The sequence below is a fragment of the Neofelis nebulosa genome, chromosome 2 (assembly GCF_028018385.1).
Source record: "Neofelis nebulosa isolate mNeoNeb1 chromosome 2, mNeoNeb1.pri, whole genome shotgun sequence".
Taxonomy (NCBI): Eukaryota; Metazoa; Chordata; class Mammalia; order Carnivora; family Felidae; genus Neofelis; species Neofelis nebulosa.
Genome location: NC_080783.1, coordinates 175,692,481 through 175,716,059, shown reverse-complemented (window position 1 = coordinate 175,716,059; position 23,579 = coordinate 175,692,481). Strand labels below are relative to the sequence as shown.

Below are 23,579 nucleotides of genomic sequence, written 5' to 3'. Positions count from 1 at the left end.
GTAAGCTGAATGGTAATTTCATTCCTAGAGATGTTTTGTTGTCTACACCATAATTTAAAGGTCCATTCTTAATTCTGCTAATTATCAGCACTAATGAAAGACAAAAATAGCATAGCTAACCAAAAAGGCCTATCCTCACTTGGTTTTAAGCTGTATTTTTTTTAAGTATCAGATCAGATCTGCTTTCCCAGTCCTACTGCCGCTAAGTTCCCATAAAAACAAGCTTCAGGGGGCGCCTGGGTGGCTTGGTCGGTTAAGCATCCGACTTCGGCTCAGGTCATGATCTCACAGTCCGTGAGTTCGAGCCCCGTGTCGGGCTCTGTGCTGACTGCTCAGAGCCTGCAGCCTGTTTCAGATTCTGTGTCTCCCTTTCTCTCTGCCCCTCCCCTGTTCATGCTCTGTCTCTCTCTGTCTCAAAAATAAATAAATGTTAAAAAAAAAAAAAAAAGCTTCAGGTAAACAAGGGATGCAGGGTAAAGTGAGGGGGTTACCACACTGCTGTCCACGGATGGGCTTCGGGGCTCCCTGACTCCTCAGATACCACATCAAAACTTCCTGGCTTCCAATCTAACCCCAAGGAAACGAACTGAACTTGAAAGTTTCCCAGATTCCCTCTTAGATGGAGCATCTGGCCCTTTGATCCCCATTACCTGTAGCAAGCTGCAAGGGTATTCAGGGGGAGCACAGGAAAATAAATTCACCCCAAATGACAAATCAAAAGAGCCTAAGGGAGACAAGCGGACACTTTCAACATTTACCGAGTGTTGCCCCCGTGCTGGGCAAGTTGCTAGAGATGGGTACAGACTTTTCCCTGCCCCCCACCCCCTCGAAGGTCACTGTCTGCTGTAGGAAACAGGCCACCAATACATTAAGAAGTCTGCCCAACTGCTACAGGGCTAAAATAGCTGTGGAGGGGCTAGAGAGAGAGCTGACAATGGGGCAGTTGTGTCCAGGTTTAGAAGGTGAAAGGAGACTCTACCTGTAGGAGGAGACCCCTGATCCAAGGCTTCCAAGAGAAGCCGGCACCCGGGTGGCTCAGTGGGTTCAGCGCAGACTCCAGCTCAAGTCATGACCTCACTGTTTGGGAGTTTGAGCCCCACATCAGGCTCTGTGATGACAGCCCACAGGCTGGAGCCTACTTCAGTTGTCTCTTCCAGTCTCTCTCTCCCTCTTTCTGCCCTTCGCCCACTTATATGCTTGTTCGCTCACTCACTCTCAAAAATAAATAAATAAACTTAGAAAAAAGAAAGAAAGAAAGAAAGTGGTGGCAAAATGCTTGAAGGGTAGCTGTGAAGTAGGAACTGATATTTAATGTGTCAGCCCCAGGACTGTGTATCTTGTAACTATTGCCTCATGTAAACTCTTTTTTTTTTTAATGTTTTTATTTTTATTTTTGAGAGAGTACAAGCAGGGAGGGGCAGAGAGGGAGACAGAGGGTCTGAAGTGGGTTCTGCGCTCACAGCACTGAGTCTGGTGTGGGGCTCGAACTCACAAACTGCGAGATCATGACCTGAGTCGAAGTTGGATGCTCAACTGACTGAGCCACCCAGATGTCCCTACCTCAGGTAGCTCGAAAGTACACGGAGCATAGTCTTCATCAGCTTCCTGTGTGGGTGAAGGAGTTGAGGCCCAGGGAGGTGACATACCTTTCCCCACATCACTCCCCTGGCCAGAGCCAAGAACAAAAACCAGCAAATTCCCAAGGAAACCAACTTGAATACCTTTCTCCCCCTATGCAAATATGCCTTCTCCACGGTGTCTTCTCATATCTGATTTGCAGACAACTCTCTCCTTCCTGCCCAACTTAAACCAGTTCTGCAAACCTGACCCATGTCACTTGGCTCTTTTCCTCTGCAAATGCATCTTTTAGTTACCAGTGGTTTGGGTTCTTTTCTCTCTCCAGTAACATTCTAAAGTTCTCCAGAGAAGAAACCACAGCTGCTGCCCTTGGCCAAGCCCCTGCATTCTTCCACAACACTGTTCCCCAGCCCCCAGAGGCAGAGGTCAGTCCAGCCAGCTGTAAGAAAGTCCACGAGAGCCAACATAAAACTCAGACCCGTTTCCTTCCCACCTGGAAAAGAAAACCTTCAGCCCCTCCAGTTCTGGGTAAGCGGTCCGGACCCTCCCCATCATTCGAACGACCCAAATGCCTTGCACCCTTCAAGCCTCTTTATCCATGACCCTGGGTCCTCTGAAACTTTTCTTTGTTTTCACTTCTCTTTCATGCTCTGAGATATCTATCTTCCATCCCAAACCATCACACGTCAGCAGTGATCCCTCCCTGACCTTGCTTTTGTAAAATAACCACCACATTTTGGGTGAAACCAGTTTTTGTCTCATGTGCCAGGATTCTGTGCATGAGGCTACAGCAGCACCCACACCGCCTGAGCATCACACATTCTGCCTTTAATTTTCTGACATTAAGCTTCCTCCGCTCGACTTAAAGCCCTATTTCTAAATCATGGAAAGCTGTGGCACCTTTTCTCTAAATGGGTAAGAGGGAGAAAAAAAAAGGAAATTCCTTGAAGAGGGTCCTCAGGGCTTTGAAATGTTTGAAAATAATCTCTTTTCCATTAATGCACAGAGTAACATATTTCCCCCGCTGCTAAATGACACCTTTCAGGACTGATGATTAACATATAGTCTACCACTTAGGCCCTTCCAGGAAAAAGCAACATGCATTACTTCAGTCACTGCACAGGAGCTTTGCATCAGCTACTTTCAGAGGACAGGGAGGATTTTCCCTCCCAAGGGGAAACAAAAATAAAAGGTATGAACAAAAATGAATTACATCTATCTGTACTTTGTCCAAGGGTCACCACATAGGGATACACTTTTACGACTAAAATACTGACTGAAGCCTCTTTTCCTCAACAATTATGTCTGTGGAATCTCACCATCACGTAGCTATCCTTAGACGCAGTTATTCATGGGCAAGAAATGACAGACAGAGAATACTTCGTCTCCACGCTAGTACACCAGTGGAACTAGCCTGGGTATTTACAAATGGACCTAACTCCTTAAACAGCCACATCGCCAAGAGCCCAGTTCTCTTTCTCTTAGCCCATGCTGGCACATCATCCTGAACCACTGCCCTGGCTGGCTATCCTCGATGGAGAATTTACCACACAGACTCTTGTGATCTGCGAAGCATCTATCAAGTCATGTAACCATGTTCATGAGTCTGACGTTCTTTTCATTGGTGGGGACAGTGAGGCACAGAGAGGTTAAGGATGGACATTAGGTCCCACCAGCTTCCAAGGGGCACAGCTGGGATGTGAACACAGATCTGTTTGATTCCATCACTCAGTACGACTTCCCTGATTGCCATTATCATCCATCGATAGAGCTGATGTCTCCCGTAGGTTCAAGGCTGTGTAATAACCAGCCACATGCTAATGCTTGTTTGACTGTGTTAAGTGTTCGGTGAAATGTACACAGGAAAAGCACAATCGGAGACCTGAGGGAATAAGTTTTCTTTGTACTCAGATCACCTCTGTTGGATGCTTCTCCAGGAAAGAGGCAGTAGCTCTAAGTTCCTGCCTGGCTGAGCCAATCAAAAGCATGCCTCTACCTCTGACTGGCACTAAAAAGGGACAATGACCTTGGGAATGAAAGAGAAGTAAGTCCCAAATTCCAGGTGACTCCACACAAAGTCAAAACATCTGGCATCAGGTGCCTTCAAAGGAAAATATCTGCTGCAGTCACACGCACTAACACTGAGGTAGAATGAAAGGCCTCTCAGTGGATGATTCTGGTAAACTTTGCAAACCACAGCCTGTGGGTTTGTAAACTGATTCTATGGAATTATCTCACTTAGCCTTTCCTAGAGATTTCCTGAGCATGCCAGGAGCCAGAGATACAGAAATACACAGACCAAGGCCCCTGACCTCACAGAGCCAGAATGAGGCAGAACAGACAGCGTACTGAGGTGATCACACCAGCACCCCACTTCCTGTACACCCACCATGGTCTGGGTGCCGTGCTGGCTGCTTCATGTTTATCTTCTTAATGTTATGAAGAGACAGATGCACTATGATCTGCAGTCTACAAATGACAAAACTGGGCTTCACAAAGATGTTATCACTTGTTCAACTTTCAAAAATTAGTAGACAGCAGATCTGAGACCCAAACTGCAATTTTTCAGACTCCAAATACTGCTCCCTTAACCATTACATTTTCCAGGCTCCGTGCTCAGAAATAATTATATTGTAGCATTGTAAGGACAACAACAGAGGTATTAGTAAGTCCAAGGGGAGTCACCAAAGAGAAAGGAATTCATTTGGAGGCACAAAGGAAAGGCAGGGCATTATTCACAGGGCCTGATACCTAAATCGGGTTTTGAAGCATAAGTAGGAGTTCATCAGGCAGATAAAGGAGGGATTTGAACGTTCAAGAAAAGAAGAGCTCAGGCATCCAGAGGCATAAAAGACAAGAGCCCACTAAGGTATTGCCAGGAATCCTGCATGCCAGTTATATAAAGTGATAACAAGGATAAAGATAACAGTTAGCTGTTAACGTAGGCAGGAAACAGGCTAAAGGGTCATGCATATGCACATATGAACAAACATTATATAACACACACACACACACACACACACACACACACACACACACACACACCTTCTTATGTGATTTTCCCAGAGCAGGGACCAACTTGAGTTTTACTAGACCCCTGGTGTGAGTAAAAACAAGCAGAACTCAGCTAAGGCCATCATTGACTTTCATGGGGCCATTCAGCTGCAAAGAGCCCAGTCTGCTGACACTGAGCTTGTATAAAAACCTACACGTGCCTATTTGTCATTTCTCCCTACTCAGAAATAACTACTTGGCCACCTAGCACATAAAACGTGGCATGTTTTGCACCTGTCATTTTCTAGGGGGTCTAGCAGCAATCAAAAAGGAAATGAAGCAAAGTAGAGAGAGAATCAAAGCTAAGTGTAAAATGTGAGTACCTGCGGTGCCTATGCATGGAATGGAAACTATCAAATTTGAACTCCTAAAAGGACGTATTGCCAAATGCAAGGAGGAAGCAACCCTAGGCCCGGTTGACTCTGTCCGATCCAACAACACAGACATGGTGAGGTGGAAATGAACTAGGAAAATTCTGATGGAGACCCATTCCACTCCTCTGTGTATGACATGGAGTAAATCATTTAACCCCTCTAAGCCTCCATGTGTCATCTAGAAAGAGGCACAATAATATACCTAATGTCATGCTCCTGATCAAGATTACATCAGGAAATGCATGTAAAGGACTTCAGCACAGTGGATGACAAACAATACTTAAATGGCAACATAAAACATGTTGATGCTAATCTAAAAATACTTCTGCCTAAAATAACGTTTTTTAAGAACATGAAGGGTCTAGGCTTGATTAGGGTTTACTAACAACAGCAGCTCTGGGATATGGAGCACTCATAATACCTTGCAATGTTGCATTTAAGTTTCACAACCATTCTGTGGAGCAGGCACGAGTATTACCTCCATTTTAGAGGCAAAGAAACCAAGGCATGGAATTACATAATTTGCCCAAAGATAACACAAATAGAAACTGAAGGAGGAAGATTTAAACTCAGACATTCTAGTAACTTAGAGCTTTTTTGATGCATCTGTTTAAAATTAATTACTTCCAGGGTATGATGGTTAATTTTATATGTCAACTTGGAGGGTGTTTTTGGATGAGATTAACATTTAAATTGGTGAACTTTGAGTAAGCAGATTGTCCTCCATAATGTGGGTGGGCCTCACCCAATAAGTCGAAGGCCTAGTTACAGCAAAAAGACCAGATTCCCCAAGCAAGAGAGGATTCTCCAGCAGATGGCCTTCCGACTTCGTCTGCACCATTGGCTCTCCTGGATATCCAGCATGCTGGCCAACACTGCAAATTTTGGACTTGCTAGACTATAACTGCATGAGCCAATTCCTTATAATAAATCTCTCCCTATATATACACACATCCTTTTGGTTCTGCTTCTCTGGAGAACCCTAAGAAAGGAACTACACAGGAAGAACTAATACACAGGGTTTTGGTTTTCTGTTGTGGTTATTTTTACCTTCCAATTCCTTGTATTTTCGACCCCATTTATTCAGTAGGTATTTTCTAAGTGCTTCACATGAACCAGGCACTCCCCTAGATTACAAGGTGAAGAAGAAAGATACTCTGTCTTCTAGCCTATTCTGCCTATGGTTTTCCATCCCTATATACCCATGTATCTCCTCTCTGAATTATAAGACCCTTGAGATTCATGACTAGCCTTTGTATAAACAACAAGTACAGAGTTTCAAATAGACTATACAGTAAATACCCATCAGTGTTGGCAAAATGAATACACTGTATGTTTGCCATTGTTTTTTGTTGTTGTTGTTTGTTGTTGTTGTTGTTGTTGTTGTTGTTTTTACCCTTTACTGAGTATATGCTATGCTGGATGCTCAGCATTCATTTCTATTTCATTTTGTCACAATTTAAGGAACAAAAAGGGAGACACCAGGAAGTGAGGTGACCTGCTTGAGGTCACGCCGAGTTATTCACACCCAGGTCTGAGTCCAAAGCCAGTGGACCTCTCACTACGGATGCTCCCTTTTGCAAACGATAAATAACAGATGAAGCCCGGGATGAATGAGCACCCCCGGAGCTCCAGAGCCCTTCAGCCAAACTTCACAAACACACAACTTCATAGCTTGCATGAGGCAAAGTATAAAAATGAAGGCAATCGGGTGTTATCTATAAACACCTCAAAGCTTTTCCTTTCATTTAAAAATTCTCTAGTAATTGTTTTTACCACAGTTAATCATAAAAACGAATCACCTCAAATTTTTAAAAGAAATTCTCCTTCAAGATGTGTCAACTTTGTGCCATGAATTCATTTATTATGAGACCACATGATGCCTCCAAGTACTGCATTTTATTGAAACGTGACTTTTTTTTTTTCCACTCTGTTTTGATTCCACATCTGAAAATCGCTTCTATCAATCTTTCACTGGAGCCAAACCTAACTGTTTTGCTCACTGAAACATTAAATACAGACTCAGGGCCCAAGAATCAAATTAAAAATAAAATAAACTAGTATCTGGCTGACATTCATAGCTTCATATCCAGGGAGACCACAGATTTGAGAACAGTTGTGAACCCGCTTCCATGATAAAAATCAATCAATCCTAATCCCTTTGCATCTTATGTCATTTAAAAATCCGAAGACTTCATGTGGGCTGATTTTTCTTTTTGAGAATCAATTTTAGAAATTGTTGACTACACTGATTTTCAAAGGGGCGGGGCATCTTCAATGAAACTGCCAGACTCAGTTTGGTCATTGATTGGGATCGATGGTTTTCTGCATCAGTTGCTGCTGGGTTGGGGGTGGGGGTGGGATGCACGCCATATACTTACATTCCCCATAATGCATCATTCTCTTTCTAAACAGTGGCAGCAAACAGGCACATCCAATATTGTATTACTTTCTTCTTTCATTCATGACGATGTCTCACATGGGCCCTGAGAGTCGGAAAAAAGAAGCATTTCCCAGGTTCTAAGGATGAAGGGAACCCTAGCCAATCCATCATGCTTTGTCTGCTAATGATAGACTCATGCATAAGAGCTACCATAACTAGAGAGGGGCAGCAGGCATGAAAAGGAGTGAATCAACTGTCAACGGCTGGGGTCTGAAGGACAGCAAAGCTGTGATTAGAATTTTCAATCAGACTTCCATGATTCATCACAGTACGGGGCGGGGGGGGGCGGGTGAGAGAAGTTTGTAGAGGCATATTCCTCCTTCAACCCTGCCTTCCCTTCTTCTATTAGCAGAGTTAAGTCGTAGGGGCCATGGAAAACTCCGTCTTACCGACCCAAAGAATAAAACTTTAAAAGATCTGCTAACATGGGGCAGATGAGTGCTGGGATTAAACATCTCTCTCCCCACAATGCCCAGATTAATGTCTCTAAAATACAATTCTGATCTTGTCATGCCTGATCCAAGAACTCTCATGTCTTCCTTCTCCCTCCCCCTTCCTCCTCCTCCTTTTTCCTTCCTCCCTTTCTTCGCAACTCCCTCCCTCATTTCCTAGCTTCCTTCTGGATTATCTTCCTATCCTTTCCTCCTCCTTTCTACTTATCTATGTACTTTCCTTCCTTCCACATCTATTAAACACTTACAAAGTAAAATCATTTCCTGATGGAAGAAATCACAGCCTACTTAAGGGGGACACCCACACGCAGACAACCTCAGCATAGTGTGAAATAAAATAACGGTGGTGTGAAACACAGTGGTATACTGGGGAGTGAGTTCCTACAAGCTTCCCAGATGAAGCGGCCATGTGCTGCCAGCATAGGCAATAGCACACACACACGGCGGCATGAAGACGAAAGGATGTGGCGTTCTCCAGGAAGTGTAGGTGGATCAATGGTGCTGAAGCATCGTTTATGGGAAAGTGATATGGAATGAGTCTGGAGAGGTAGGCAAGCCCCTGTTAGGAGAAGCTCCGTACCTACGAATTTTATGAAGGCAATGAAGATAAACAATAGGCATTAAGCAGAAGTGGTGGTGGTGACTAGATTTTTAATTAAACCTCCATAAACGTGCACGTGGATCCTGCCTGAGCACACTATTTGAAACTGCAACCCCACTCCCAGTCGCCGCCCTTGCTACTTTTTCTCCATTGCACTTGTCACCATGCAGTACTGGATTCACTAAATTTTAGTTATTGTCTATCTGCCTCCAATAAAATGTAAGGTTCATTTTGAGAGCTGGGAGCTTAGTCTCTCCACTGTTGTATCCTTTGGACACAGAAAACTATTTAGCACGTAGTAAATATCCCATGAATACTGTGGAACAATATGGTCTTTTTAAAGACAGCAAAACTCAATCATCTCAACATTTTATCTGGAGGAAAGACTTTGTCCTTAAAGAGGATACCTCACTTAAAACATGCCCAGTCTCAACTCCCTGCAGAATGCCGGTGAAATGCCTACTTTAAATGTAGTTACAATAAAAAGTTGTGGAAAGAACTTAGAACAGTAAATGACATATAAAAAGTCCTCAATAAATTTCAACTATTGCTTTCTGGCTTTGTTGATATCATATCAATCCCCCCTGCCTGGGAAGCCCATAAGAACAAGGACTTTTCCTTCCATTCCACAGTAGGGGCTCAAAGAATGACTTGTGATTCATCAGAAATCTAGACCATCAACCCAAGGAATTCTCTCTTTAAGTCAGAAAGTGAGCAGTTTCCCTAGCGTATTCTAAGCACCACAAGAAGCTCCTTTCAGAGAGAAAGAAGTCCTGGGAATGTCATGTGCTTTGCAATCATTGCAGTTTAGAGAACCGAAGCTTAGCGTTGACCAGTGAGGTTCCTCGAGCCATGTATCCATGCTTCTTGGGAGGACTGGAGATCATCTTCCATGACACTGTCATACAGCTACCATAGCAAATTAGAATGTTGCTCTGACATTTTGACTGCCTACCACAGTAGACCATATGCATCTTTAAAGAAGGATCCCATAGCTGGGGAAGAAGTAAGGTGGAGAGTTAAGAGCCTGGCCTCCAGGGCCCAACTTCCAGATGTGAATCCCACCTCTGACATGTTAATCTCTCTCTGCCTCAATTGCACTTTGAGAACAATAATGCCCCTACTAACCTCAGAGGGTCGCTATGAAGATTCACTGAGCCAATGCTCAGTGAACTGTGCCTGGCACACAGTGCATTGTTAAAAAATGTTATATATTCTCATTGGCACATCTTAGAACATAAGAGGTACCCAAACAATGCTTGCTGAATTAACAATATACACATATCTGAATTTCCTTTTAGTTGTCCACAGAAAATGATTAAGAAAGGGGCTCAGGCATAACTCAACCCATATCCCTGCTCAGAGATGTTAACAACTATACTAGTAACTCAAAAGGCACTCTGGCTGGTTTGATTTGAGGCACAGACTTTAAGTACAAAGGCTCAATTCTTCTCCTGTGAAACTCAGCTATCTCCCGGGGTTGTCTTGTAGCATGTTCAGGTAACATTTGGTGTTTTACAAACACTAGAGCGCTATAAAATACTTCATTGATATTACAAACAGAGACGCTCCAGGCACTCAGCAAAAGAGAGGGTTAAAAAAATGGGATTCAAACTACTTTGTCTTCTTACATTTGTGCAAAATTAAAATGACTCTTTGCAGAATCCAATTTGGACAAGCCCATGTCAATACTACTGATACAAGCCATCACTAATGACAAGATTGATAGCTCAGGAGGGCCAGTCATTTCATGTTCACTGTGCATCATGCTTAATTCGCCAAAAGGAGTTTGTGTGTATAATTAATATGCTTTTCTTCCCGGCTTCATCTGGAAACATGTAAAGGGTCTCTAGGGAATTCTGTAAGTTAGAAACAATTAATAAAATAAAACCACTTAATTAAAGAGAATAATTGGAGCCTATTTTATACCTGAAAATGGAGGGATAAAAATCACTTTGGAAACACACTGTTGAAAAATTGCTGAGTTTTTAAAGAAAGAATAACGTGTAGATGGAAGACATGCGAGTCATGATAGGGGACTGATTTCCCAGGCCCTTTGTTCCGGAGTGATTTAAATCCAGCTGACCTGACGTGCACACGAAGTGCAAGATTACTGACCGTATGATGGCAAGTGCCATTCTTGTGTACAAAAACTTCATTTCTTATCATTATCATTACTATCCCAATGCACAGTTAGAACACCTTTCCTGTACGCATTGTAGGGATCCCTCAGTAAAAAGCAGCTGCTCTCCCCATCTCCCAGAAACGCCTAGTCTAGTCAGGAGAAGAGAAAAGTCCCCACACAACTCAAATGCAGAGGGACCAGCATTACGTGGTAGCAGAGGACATCATGGAACAGTGACAGAGAGCTCCCAAAGCAGCCTCGAAGAAACAGTGCTTTCCGAGGTCATGAGTTCTCAGAAAGAAATGAGCATTTACAAGCATAGGAAGAAAAAATGCAACTACACACATAACATCACGTACTAAGTCACAGACACGTGAACGTACACACTGTTCTGGTAAATTACATAAAGCTCAGCAGGTCCCAAGAACCAAGTATATGTTTCAGAGCAGAAAGACATGATGTTAGAAACCAGGTGGGGAAAGAGCATATACATGAAATAGAAAGACGAGTTCAAATCACATAATCATGTTATCGTGCATGTACGCAGCATCTCTAGGCTTTAGTTTTCTCTTGAATAAAAACAGAGCTCCAGGAACACTTGAAGGTGGTACACAGAACTATGGTTCCCAACTACCTGTATCCCTCCCAATGAGATATGTATTCAGCCACACCTTTTGCACCTCAAGAGAGATGAAGAACATTCCCTGCCCCATTGTCGAGTTTGGCCATGTGACTAGGTCTGGCCAATGGAATAGGAGTGGACATAAGGTGCAGAAACTTTAAATGCACTTATACAACTTTAAATGCACTTATGTTGTTCTGAACTGAACAGACTTCACATTTCAGACCTCTGCCATGAGGATCACATGGCTCACGGGAGGCTGCTCCCAGAGCCTGGGTTCCTAAAATTAAAAGACTCTTGGAAAAGAGCTAAGCAGAGCTGCAGACAGCCTGGATAACTACTGAAATGTGGGGGTGGCTTGTTACCAAAGCAAAAAATCACCAAAGAGGAAGTCATGCAGGTAATGATACAATAATCAGAGAAGAGCCATGATAAATATATGCATGGGATAGTATTGAAGAACCAATAACATATGTAAAGACGCTTGTCCCGTATTAGGCAGTTAATCAATGTTTGATTCCTTCACCTTGGACCTTGCAGAAAGCGGCAACAGTCTTGAAGTTAAGCCAAAGCATGAATACATTAATTTGCTCCATATTAGACACCTGCCATCAGAATTAATTGGACATATTCTGGCCTGGCTCTACCTCTATACTCTCATCTGTAAAATGGACAGAGTAGCTCTGTATCTACTTTAAACAGCAGCTCTCATCATTATAGTAATCTATGTGGAGTCCTTAAAAGAAAGCCTAACATCATATGTACTCAATAAATGTGTGAGCCAGTCATCATTTATTACTGTTAACATTCAACAACTAATATAATACCTACTGCAGTTTACCAAGGGGGGCGGGGGGTAATACCTATACTTCCTCAAAGACGTCAACTACAACACACCAAATTTTATTTATGTTTAACTGAACGGATGAACCACCCAAAATGTATGTATGCACATGCACACAAACACATAAACACACACATGCCACACACGTGCAATCCTTTATCTTTTCCTGTTATGGTGTCTATCGCCATCTCTGAATAAGTAATATGAGAAGCTGTTTCCAAGTTCTTCGAAAGGTTTCAGTGAAAAGGCACAGTGGTGAAATATTTGGACTAAGCACAGTGTAACTCACCAGACAGGTTACTTTTTTTTGTTTCTTTGGTAAATATCTTTACAATGAATTTCCAATGTGGTTTCACAACTTCAAGATATTTGCTTAGGTCATTAAAAAGCAATCACCATGAGCTTTTGAAAGTTTATTCATTCATAAGCAAAGTGGATCTATTTCCTTGTCTTGAAATGGTGGGTTGTCATCGGTTTGTTGTGCTAGTGACTTTAACATCCAAGTCAGTGGTTCTTAAACTTTTGGAGGTGACACATCCACTTGAGACTGATGAAAACCTTGGACACACTCTCCAGAGAAATGCACATCCAGAATCCAGAATCCCAGTCACATTCTCCCCTGAAGCTAACAGAGGATGCGATGGCCAGGGTCGGTGATGGAAAAGGTGTGTGGAAAGGGGGGGCACCTATAATATACAGCAGTTCCCGATTCAAAGTAGGAGGGATGGAGGCCCCAAGAGGTTTCTCCCAGAACAAGTTTCCAAATGCCCTGTTTAATGGGGATCGGTGGGCCAACTGTGCCTCAATTTTTACTGTTCAGTTTCCTCATACAATTGGGGGTATAATAGCTCCCCCACCAGGGTGGTGTTGTGCAAACCAACGAGATGATCCATGGACAGTGCTTGGCACATTATAAGCTCTTCCTAAGTATTAGCTACTGCTTCTGTGTTAGGATGCAGGACACTGAGGCCCAAAAGAGGAACAAGTTGCCCAAGGCTACACAGCTCGTCAGTGGTACAGTGGGATGAGACGCTGAGGGGCTTCGGGAAGAGAGCTTCCAAGTGAGCCAAACGCTACAGTTAACAAACCAGGGCATCTAGAAATAAGAAGTGCTCAAATCAGCTGATATTTGTTTGTGGCTCAGCTGTTCTACTGCACCAGCTGCTCCAAACTTTCAGACGTGTCTTAGCACAGCACAGAATCACCCCACCCTATATTCATCCCATCAGCCTCAAATCTAATTTCAGTTCTTGAGAGGTTTTTTTTTTTTTTTTTTAAAGGGGGGCTAAAATTGAATATCCATTCCTATTTATAGTAAAAGGACATTTCCTAAGAAAGTGCCTTGTAAGGATTCAGATCCTATTTCCTCAGCAGTTTTCCCGCTGGCCATTTTGGGTCTATTTTGATTCCTTTCCTGATTTAAATATGTCTCAGAGGCACCGATTGCTGAAGGGAGGAGAAACTTCTCAGTGGGTCCATAGCCATGGGGTGTGCCCAGGGCCAGCATTAAGGGAAAGGGCCCGAGAGAAACCAACACTGCCCCAACTTTGCAGATGGGGAGAAAATCATCTCAATGGTGAATGCCAAGTATATTTCTAGGAGAGTACTGAAGAGCTAGCCCAAATCTAGACTCCAAAATTATAACATCAGTAGCATGGGAAATTATTTAAAATCAAAAGATGAACCATCAAACATGTGGTCTAGAGCCAAATTGGGACAAGAGACCTTGGTTACTGGCCCTACACTGACATTTTCTAGCTGGGAAACCTTGGGAATCCCCTCTGCCCTCCTGGGCCTCAGCTGTCTTATATAACAGGAAAACAGCTAGACAGAGACAAGTTATCAGATTAAATGGCCTATAAAGACTTTTTCAGCTTAAGAATCAAAGCGATAGAAGAATATTTATAGTAACATATTTCATGACAGGACAAAAGTGGAAACCAGCCAATGCCTCCCATTACCAGAGGAGATAAAGGAATACTCTTAGAACAAAATACTACAAAGCAGTGAAAATAAACTATATGTATGTGTATCAATATCAAGCAATCTTAACCATTAAAAATAGGGGGTGCTTGGGTGGCTCAGTCAGTTAAGCATCCAACTCTTGATTTCCGCTCAGGCCATGACCTCATGGTTCATGGGTTCAAGGCCCACATCAGGCTCTGTGCTGACAGTGCAGAGCCTGCTTGGGATTCTCTCTCTCCCTCTTTCTCCCTCAAAATAAATAAATAAGCTTTAAAAGTACATATAGTGAGAACCAAAGGCACAAGAATATTGTACAATATGATTCTATTTATATAAAGTTCAAAAGCAAACAAAATGAAATTGTTTGGGGATACCTACACAAAGGTATTAAGAAAATGATTAACATGAAATTCAGGCTAACAGCTACCTGGGGAGGGGTGGGGAGGGGAATGCTGTCAAGGAGAAGACCTTAAGAAGATTCCAGAGACCAATGAAATTCTATTTTATGGTCTAAGGAGTAGATACCTGGGTTTTTATTTTATGTTTATTTTATTCTTATTCATTAATTGTCCCCATAAGGGTCACAAACTCTTTTGAACATATTCTACGTATCACAATAAAAAACAAGTCTTAAAAGGACCTGACATTGTAATAAAAAAGGAGTACTGCATTCCAACCAAATACATGATACACTATTAAACCCCATAATGGCTTGACAACACAGGTCATATTGTCTTCATTTTGCAGACAAGGATACTGTGGTTTTGAGCAGTTCAGGAAAGAGGAGGGGCCATAAGCCAGAGGAGGTGTCTTTGACTGCAAAGTCCATGTACTTCCTGCCGCACCAGGCTTTGGGTACACAGGGGAAGGAAAATTACTTTCCCCAGGTTGTCCAGGAATTTATAACTAAAAGGGGAGGAGTCTAGAATCTGGCCCTGAAGTTCAGGTTCCTTCTAGCATGACTGGCTAAATTCTATAAAACGTAAGCAAGGAGAAACCGGTATTTACATGCTAGTTCCAAAAAATATATACTAAGCGTCTTCAGTTTATCTATCCCCTTTTGATCTGGTTTGCATGAGGTACGGAAATTTATCTCATATATGTAGCAGTGGAAAGGTGTACAAAAAGATAGGACTATGCTAATATGGTTGTCTGCATATAATTTTCATATCCAAATGTGCCCTGCTCTTTGCAAGATCAATTTTCCCCCAAGGATGCTTTCCTTCTCCCAGCCCCAAATAGCAAAATGGTGGTACTCCATTTTCTGATATCCACGGATTTTCTAATTTAAACAGTGTTATTGTCTCTGCTGTTTATGAGTTTGTTTCCCATCTCAAGAAACTTCAATCCACACATAAGCTACAAATGTGTTTCCTTCATTTTTTTTTCCATTACTCTTAATTAGGTAGTAAAATACAATCCACCTACGTGAACAAGATGGGTAAAAGAAAGTAATAGCTAAATGCATTTTTCATTTCACACATAAACGATTTGTAAGCAGACAGTCAGAAAGTCCCCTGAAGCTAACCACACAGTGCTTCCCCCAATGATGGAGGGTTTCGTTGTTTACATCCATCACTGAGTGTCAGAGCTGAAAGGGACACCACACCATTATCTGGCACACTGTGTGGCACATGGCAGCAGCTCATCAAATGTTTGCAAAGTGAAGAATAACGGCTCATAATTATAGTGGCTAATACAGACAAAGAAAGCTTATCACATGTCAGATACTGCTTTAAGCATTATACCTACATAAATGAACTCCTATTTAATTCTTTATAGTAATCTCCAAAGGTTGGTATTGTTATTATCCTCACCTCAAAGACAGGAAACTGAGGCTGAAAATTATTATGGAACTTTCCCAACATTACACAGCTGGGGAGCAACACAGCCGGGACCAGGCTGTTGGCTCTGGCATCTGTGTTCTTAACCCAATGCTACTCTGAAGATCTCTGGGAAGAGATGGGAAGAATGTAGCCCAGGAATGTAAAATGATGATGTAAAGGTCACACAGAGCGGTACTATGGAAAATACCAAGAGCCTAAGAGTCTCAAAGACAGTTTCCAATGAGACCTAGGTGCCTTCCTCATTAGGGGACACAAGAAACACATCTGTCCAGGGACTTGCTGGGGTTGGGCACCTGTGATTTGGAGACTGTAGGACTGGTGTCAGTCTTGTGTTTGCATGTTTCCAGCCCCTGCTCTGGAAAATGAAGCCAGTAACATCCACCGCAGCAGACTGCAGTGAGAATCACATCAGTGAAACAGCAAATGCTCCCCAAGTGGCACCTACCTAAAGAAACCATGGAAGTTTAGGTCTAAGTATCATGCCACGCATTTGCCTGCCCACTGAACACGGGCAAACTTACCCAAGGGGTATATCTGCTTCGCACAGATCTAGCAAAAGGTTTATACTGGAAACACACAAAGAGAAAGGTTCCACGTCGGGGCGGGGGTGGGGGGTGGTGGTGGTGAGGGATAGGTAAGTAGGGAGTAAAAGGATGTCACTTAGGAATCTACAAAAGTAAATATTTACTCTGTTCCACTGTGCCAGAATATGCCCAAAAGAATTAACTAAAATTGAGGCAGTATTGCTTAATGGTTAAAGCTTGGCTGATGGAGCTCCACGGACCTGGTGTCGCACCCTGCCTCCTCCCCTTGCTAGTTGGGCAATGTCTATAAGGCCTTAACTTTCCCCATCCCTGCTACAATTGCTATGAAGATTTATCACAATGGCTGGCACAGAGACAGAGCTTAATCAATGGGAGTAAAAACCCAACAAACCATGGGATGAAGGATGGACAAGAAGGAGACCCAACCCTCCCTCTGGGGTTGGTACCCAACAGTATTGAGATGATACAAATTATTTAAGAAAAACAAAAAAACCCTGAAAAGTCAGGAAAAGATATTTTTCCTCTACATGCCCAAGTACTTAATATTCTCAATAAACATTTTCCTTCCTCATAGTTTACCCATTCACCATGAACACAAAACTTGTGGATGAGAGATATGAGTGATACACATGAACGTCCCCATGAGTGGGCCTGCAAAGTGAACACAGAGGAAATCTTTGTAGAACTACCACTTATACAGCGTGTAATTCCCTGCTTTGATTGTTAACAGCCCACTGAATTCTCAGAACAGTCCTGTGCTCCCAGAGGCAGTACAGGGTCCAAGCCTGGGCTCTGGACTTAGGCTTGGGATGAAATTAAGGCTCTGCTCTGAACCTTCCAAGAAGACCATCCAGCTAAGGAATCCTGGAGCCAAGTCTTGAATCCTGGAGCCTGTTATTCCATGTTTTAGCACTATTCTCAGCCCTCTTTCCAGGCATTATCCCTGGCTCAGCATTTGATCTCAGCCCCTGTGATGAACAACATTCCGTCTGCAGTGACCAATGACTATCATATTCCCTGATGTCACCTCACTGACAGGACAGGCTTCACTGACAGCCCCCAGTTACAGACTCATAACACCATCTTCTTGCCTCTAACACTACGCTCAGCAAACACTGTCTGCTTGTTTCTCGGTTTCCTCACCAAAACGCGAGCTCCAGAGGGCAGAGATCGTGTCCTGCCAACTGCTGCGTCCTGTTACCAAACATGCGTCAGCTGCTTAGGAAATGTCAGCTGATAAATGAAGGAATGGGTACCATCAGGAGAGGGCGTGATCGAATCACAAGAAAGCTGCATGCAAAAGGACAGCTGAACACAAAGAACACCTGCATTCAAGTTGCAGATTTGCCGAACACTGGCTTTTAAAAATTTTTCTACAGCACAATAACCCTTCTCTGGATTTCTGTTTACTCATAAAGAAAAAGAACATAGTTGCACTTGACTATTTCTAAGTTACCATAGCCAGGTCCAGTGTTTTGTGGTTTAGGAAAACCATTGTTTATCTGTGCTTGTAAATCCAGGTCTAATTTTATTGGGAGGGGGTGGAAAATGAATATGAGAGAGAGAGAGAGAGAGAGAGAGAGAGAGAGAGACAGACATTTAAAAGACAAGAAAAAAATCTCTGACCTTGGACAAGTCATTTAATCTCCCAATGATTTCCAGTTTCCTCATCTGTAAATCGAGAAGGTTGAACCAGGTCATTTCTACCATCTTTCTTGACTTTAACTGAAGTGCCTTTTAATTCCACTTTCCTCTGCAAGCTTTGAATCCTGACCTAGAAATCCACTGTACCTTGTAAATGTTTTTTATGGTCCTTTTAAAATTCACACTATTGTGGTGGTCAAAAGCCTAGAGAATGAATTTAAATCTCAAGTTTTTAAAAGTGACTTCAAATACCTTCCAATAACACTAAACTTTTGTGCTGTTTCAGCATAAATCTTGGGAAGGGCTTGTATCCTCTGACTTTTTTATAACTCTGAATGCAGGCATACAGAATAGAGCCATCCTGGTTAAGACTGGTCATAGCTCTGGCAGGGCAGCCATGGGAGTTTGGGGAATAAGAAGCAGCTACATGTACAATTATGATGATAGGGGATATATAAAATACCATCATTCATCCCCCACTGACCCGGAACATTGTCCCTCCTGCCAGTGTGGATTCAAAGAGACCAATGTGCCTCCTTAGACCTGGACACCTAGTATAACAAATGTGACCTTCAAAGGAGGCAATGTAAACGGGCTCAGGGATGCCCGTTTGTGGACTATCCCATATCCAACAGCAGACAGTTATAATCACCACAAAAAGGTACCTTTCATGGCATACGACCATGGATGTCCTGTTAATGCATCATTTTAATATACTTTTTACACGCAGGTAGCCATCCATCTACATCTACTGAAATGTCTGCTATGTGCCTATTGTTCAGACGCTGGGGTAGAAAGGAATAACAAAGACTCTCAGTCTTTCTTATGGAAATACATACTTAATATTTATGAACATACATATATAAATACCTAAAAGCATACACTTATGGAAGCTGTATATACATTTCATGACAGCTAATTGGTTTCTCTCATTCATCCAACAAATACTAACTGGGGACCCATGACTTGGCTCGCAGTCCCAGGCTACAGGGATGCAAAAAAACAGCACTGCCCTCCCCTGACATCCTAGAGGGGAAGTCATTGTGTGGACAAGCATTTGCCACAGTGAGGCTGGCCTTTGCCTCTTGTTGTACACACTCACGAGATTCACTTCATTCTGTCCTTAGAGTGCTGAAGGGCCTTGACTGAACACACTTTAAGGCAGTGATTCTCAGTCGGGGGCTCTCTCACTCCCCAGGGGACAACATGTGAAGACATCTGGGGTTTGTTACAACTGGTGGAAGGAGGGGCTACTGGCATCTACCCTGTAGAGGCCAGGCACACCACTAACCATCCTACAAGGCACAAAATGTCAATGGTACTGAAACTGAGACATCCTAAGGTGTGTTTGACCATTCTAAAAATAATATGGTTAAACTTTAAAAATCAAGGATATTTATAGAATTGGAAACATTTAGAAGCCTCTGGTTAAGTTTTAAAAAACCTACAGAATGGAAGAAAAACTATTCAATTGAATTTGCATGAAAATAATAAACATGTGCAGGAATCCATCAATGTTTGCTTTACCCAGGAGGAAATTCAGGGACATTTACAAATTATGACAATTTCTTTATATATGTCATAAAATGGTGTGTTTAATATCTCCCGATTCACCTGGGGGAGAATGGTGCTTGAGTCTGCCTTTGGTTTTCCACCTTGTGGGGCCCTCTGTTTAAGACCTCACATCTCCCACTTACAAGAAGAACTTATCTCCAGAAAGACACATGGGCCCTGAGGCCTAATTCAAGGTTTGAGGAAGGCTGTAACTCAGGCATCAATCAATATTCCAATTTGGAATTTAGCACTTCGGAGACAGAATGTTCAGAAACACACATAAAGGATCTGCTTATGATTGAGGCCCAAGTCATATTTATAATATAATCACCTAGTAAAAACAGTAATGACCTCCGGCTGACTTTACACAGCATGCTTTGGCACACAAGCTCCATAAAAGGATTTTCACAGACCTTGCCTTCAAGAAAATACATTTAAGTTCCTGTTTTTTTTTTTTTTTCTATCAAGACTAAAGAGCCAAGACAAAAATACCATTTTGCTTTCAGAGTGCCAAATACACATTATGTATAGGAGATTATCTTGTAATAATACAATAATGTCCTCAAGAACTCTTTCTGCTTATACATGTGACCTTTAAGGTGAATATATAATACACTTTTGGGTTCATCCTCTCTACAAGCAAAAAATGATCTCTCTCACCTTCCATGGCTGCCTTAAAAACATAAATCTAAACACCCGCTGACTGATATACTCAGCTGCTAGTATGTTTGCTCACCCCTCTGTGTCCTCCGACCAGCTTCCACAACCCCTTAATGATGCTCAACAGTGATAAAATTTTAAGAACATGTAACTGGGCTGATAAGCCAAGTGAGCAGTTAAGGGCATATACAAGTTCCTGGAAGGGAGAAAAGAAAGTATGTGTGCGTGACTACACATGTGCAGACGTGCACCCATGCACACGTAACGGAAGCAGTACTGGTACAACCCCCAACCCCTCAGTGAAAAGTATTTGTATTTCATGGGAAATGAAAGAGAATAGAGCACAGCAGCTACGAGCGCAAAGCAGGGTGAAGAAACTACAACCTTGTAAATTTCTGTACCTCCCAACTGCCTATGCTCTACCTCTTTTACCTATGATCTATTGTTTCTACATCTGAAAATTACTTCCGGAAACTACTAGCGACAGTGGATGAAAAGAAACAAGGAACTGCAAATTCTGGTCCAAGCAGAGTAAATCGGGGAGGGGGGCTCCCCCCCGACCACTGACATAAGCATGAACGTATTTCAAGAATATAATCTCTAGGTTCTTATAAAATTCAGGTTCATTTTTTTTTCCCCACTGCAAATTACGTATCTTTGGCGCCATTCTGAAATGCGGATCAGAAGATACTTAAAGGATTATTAAAGAACAATTGGATATAATTTTCTAACCTTATTTCAGACCCTTCCAGGAAGCATATCCCAAAGGGATAAAAGAAGGGTGTGCTTTTTTTAAAAGCCAGTAAAATTCTTGATGGCAAAGCCTTTCTATGGTACACCCAGGGAGATAGGTCCCTTTTTGGAATCTGAATTTGCCGATACAGGCATGCTAAGTGTGCTCATGACAAATTAAAACATCCAAGCCAACCAACCAACCAACAAACAAAAACTTTGTTTAAACAGTAAACATTTGTTGAATAAATGAACAAATGGATTATTTTATGATCGATGATAAAGCTAAATGTTTTAGCAGGAAAGTAAACAAGAAAAGAATAAACAAAAAAGTCCTGGGAAAGGATAAGCATTTTTGTCAGAAGCTATTATAATATAGATCACCTAAGAGGACACAGTTTCATAATTTCAATGCCTTCACTGACAAATCAAGAACATGTAAACCTGTATTAATTTCTAGTAGGCTTCTATATTAAGAAAGGTATTATTTCTTGCCTGGAAAGTAAGTTTTGGTAGAAGTGAATGATCTTACAATTACCATGCTACTAATATTTGACATATAAGAAATTTATCCCAGAGTAAATCAGCTTTCCAATTATGCTCAATAAATTCAGAGTTGCCTTATCTGGAAATTAAAAATTAAATGTTTAAGTTGCAAAGAGCTTAGAGACCCAGTCCCTAGGGACCCAGTTGATTCCTTCCTCATGCCCAGCCTACTCCAATACTCTGCCTCTCCTCTCAGATGGGACAGCTTGGCCCCACCCCAAGGATCTATCTGGGTAGCTCTCAAACCCTGGCTTCATAGTACAGTCATCTATGGATCTTTTATAAAATACTTGGGTGACACTCCCCCCAGACAACGATGTAATGGCTTTGGAGCTGGCCCGTGCACAGGTATTTTTTAAAGAAGATTTAATGTGTAACCAAGTGCTTGGAGGGGCTCTGCCTCATCCCAGGAACGTAGCTGGAGCCCACCCTTTAGAATTGGCAAGCTGAGGGGTGCCTGGGTGGCTCAGTTGGTTAAGCGTCCGACTCTTGATTTCCACTCAGGTCATGACCTCATGATTCGTGAGAGGGAGCCCGGTGTTGGGGTCTGTGCTGAAGCCACGGAGCCTGCTTGAGAATCTCTCTCTCCCTCTCTCTCTCTCTGCCCCTCCCCAGCTCACTCTCACTCTCAAAATAAATAAATCAACTTAAAAAAAAAAAAAAGAATTGGAAAGTTGAAAGCCCCTACTTAAATTCTCAGAGGGCTCAGCACCACATCCTGTCTCAGCACACAGGCTTCTTCCTGGTTTCAGAAACACTAATCCTAATGACAGTGCCTTCATTTAGCGTTTGTTCCACCACCCTGATTTACATACAGGCCTGGACCCTTCTGGATCCCCCTGGCTGCCACAGAATGGCACATATAGCAGCTAATGAGGACAAAGGAACCCTCAGGGCATCAGTCTTGAGCTTGCCCTAAAAAGGAGCCTTCCACATAAGAAGGTGGCTCTCCCTCCACCACAGGTACACACGCTTGGTGATAAGGAGTCCTTAGTGCTGCACTGAGTGCTTCATCTACAGGATCTCACTGAATCCTCACAGCTGCCCTCTATGTCAGGTGACATTATTAGCATCACATAAGGAACTGAGGTGATATCCTTGCCTCAGGTCACAGAGCCAGGAAGTAACAGAGGTGGGGCGGGAATCCAACTCTGATGACAAAGGCCACTGTCTTAGTCTGTTTGGGCTGCTGGAACAAAATATCACAGACTGGGTAGCCTATAAACAACAGAATTTTGTTTCTCATAGCGCTAGAGACCGGAAAGTCTGAGATCAAGGTCAAGGTGTTGGTAGATTCCAGTGTCCAGTGGGGCCCACTTTTTAGTTCACGGACAGCCTTCTTTTCGCTGTGCCTGGGCTGTGGAAGCGGGGAGGGGTCTAGAGCTCTATCATAAGGGCTCTAACACCATTCATAAGAACTCCACCCTCGTGACCTCAGCACCTCCCAAAAGCCCCGCCTTTAAACACCATCACATGGTGGGGGCGGTCAGGTTTCAACAAACGAACTTGGGGAGGGCCACAGCAGCTGTGCTCCAACCCCCCTTGGTTTGTTAACTACACAGCAGCCAACAGTTACATGGTGCTTGCCCTGTTCCAGGCCCTGCTCTAAGCTCACGGCATGGACTAACACAGTTAATCCTACCAGACCCCTAGGAGGTCCTTCAGACAAGGAGACTAAGGCAAAAACGTGCCCCAGGTCACAGAGCTAGTGAATGTTAAAGGCAGGATTCTAATCCAGGCAAGCTGGCTCTAGAACCCAAACTCCGAACTACTCAGTCCCATTCTCTTCAACCACCACACCTAGCAGCTGCAGTGACCTTCTGCCAAGACTCTCAGCGCACAGCAGCACTGTGTGGACAAGGGCTGCTTCCTCCACAGGCCAAAGCTACCTGAATGTAAGAGCAAGTTGTAACCATTCTCATATCCTCTGAGTCGTACACAGTACCTGGTATACAGTAGGTATTTAATAAAGAGTTGTTCAACCCCTACATTC

At 42.8% G+C, this 23,579-nt stretch overlaps 1 protein-coding gene across 20 annotated transcripts in view; it reads right to left on the bottom strand.

Annotated features, from left to right (window-relative positions):
• Positions 1 to 23,579, bottom strand: part of DAB1 (DAB adaptor protein 1) — a 1,141,854-nt gene that overhangs the window by 336,603 nt on the left and 781,672 nt on the right. Inside the window, exon 1 of one of the 20 annotated variants that reach the window (XM_058717249.1) lies at positions 7,388 to 7,513. The exons of the other annotated variants lie outside the window; for them this stretch is intronic. The gene's annotated coding sequence lies outside the window, so the exon portion shown is untranslated. Of the gene's footprint in view, positions 1 to 7,387; positions 7,514 to 23,579 lie in introns of those variants that run through there. 20 annotated transcript variants of the gene reach the window in all.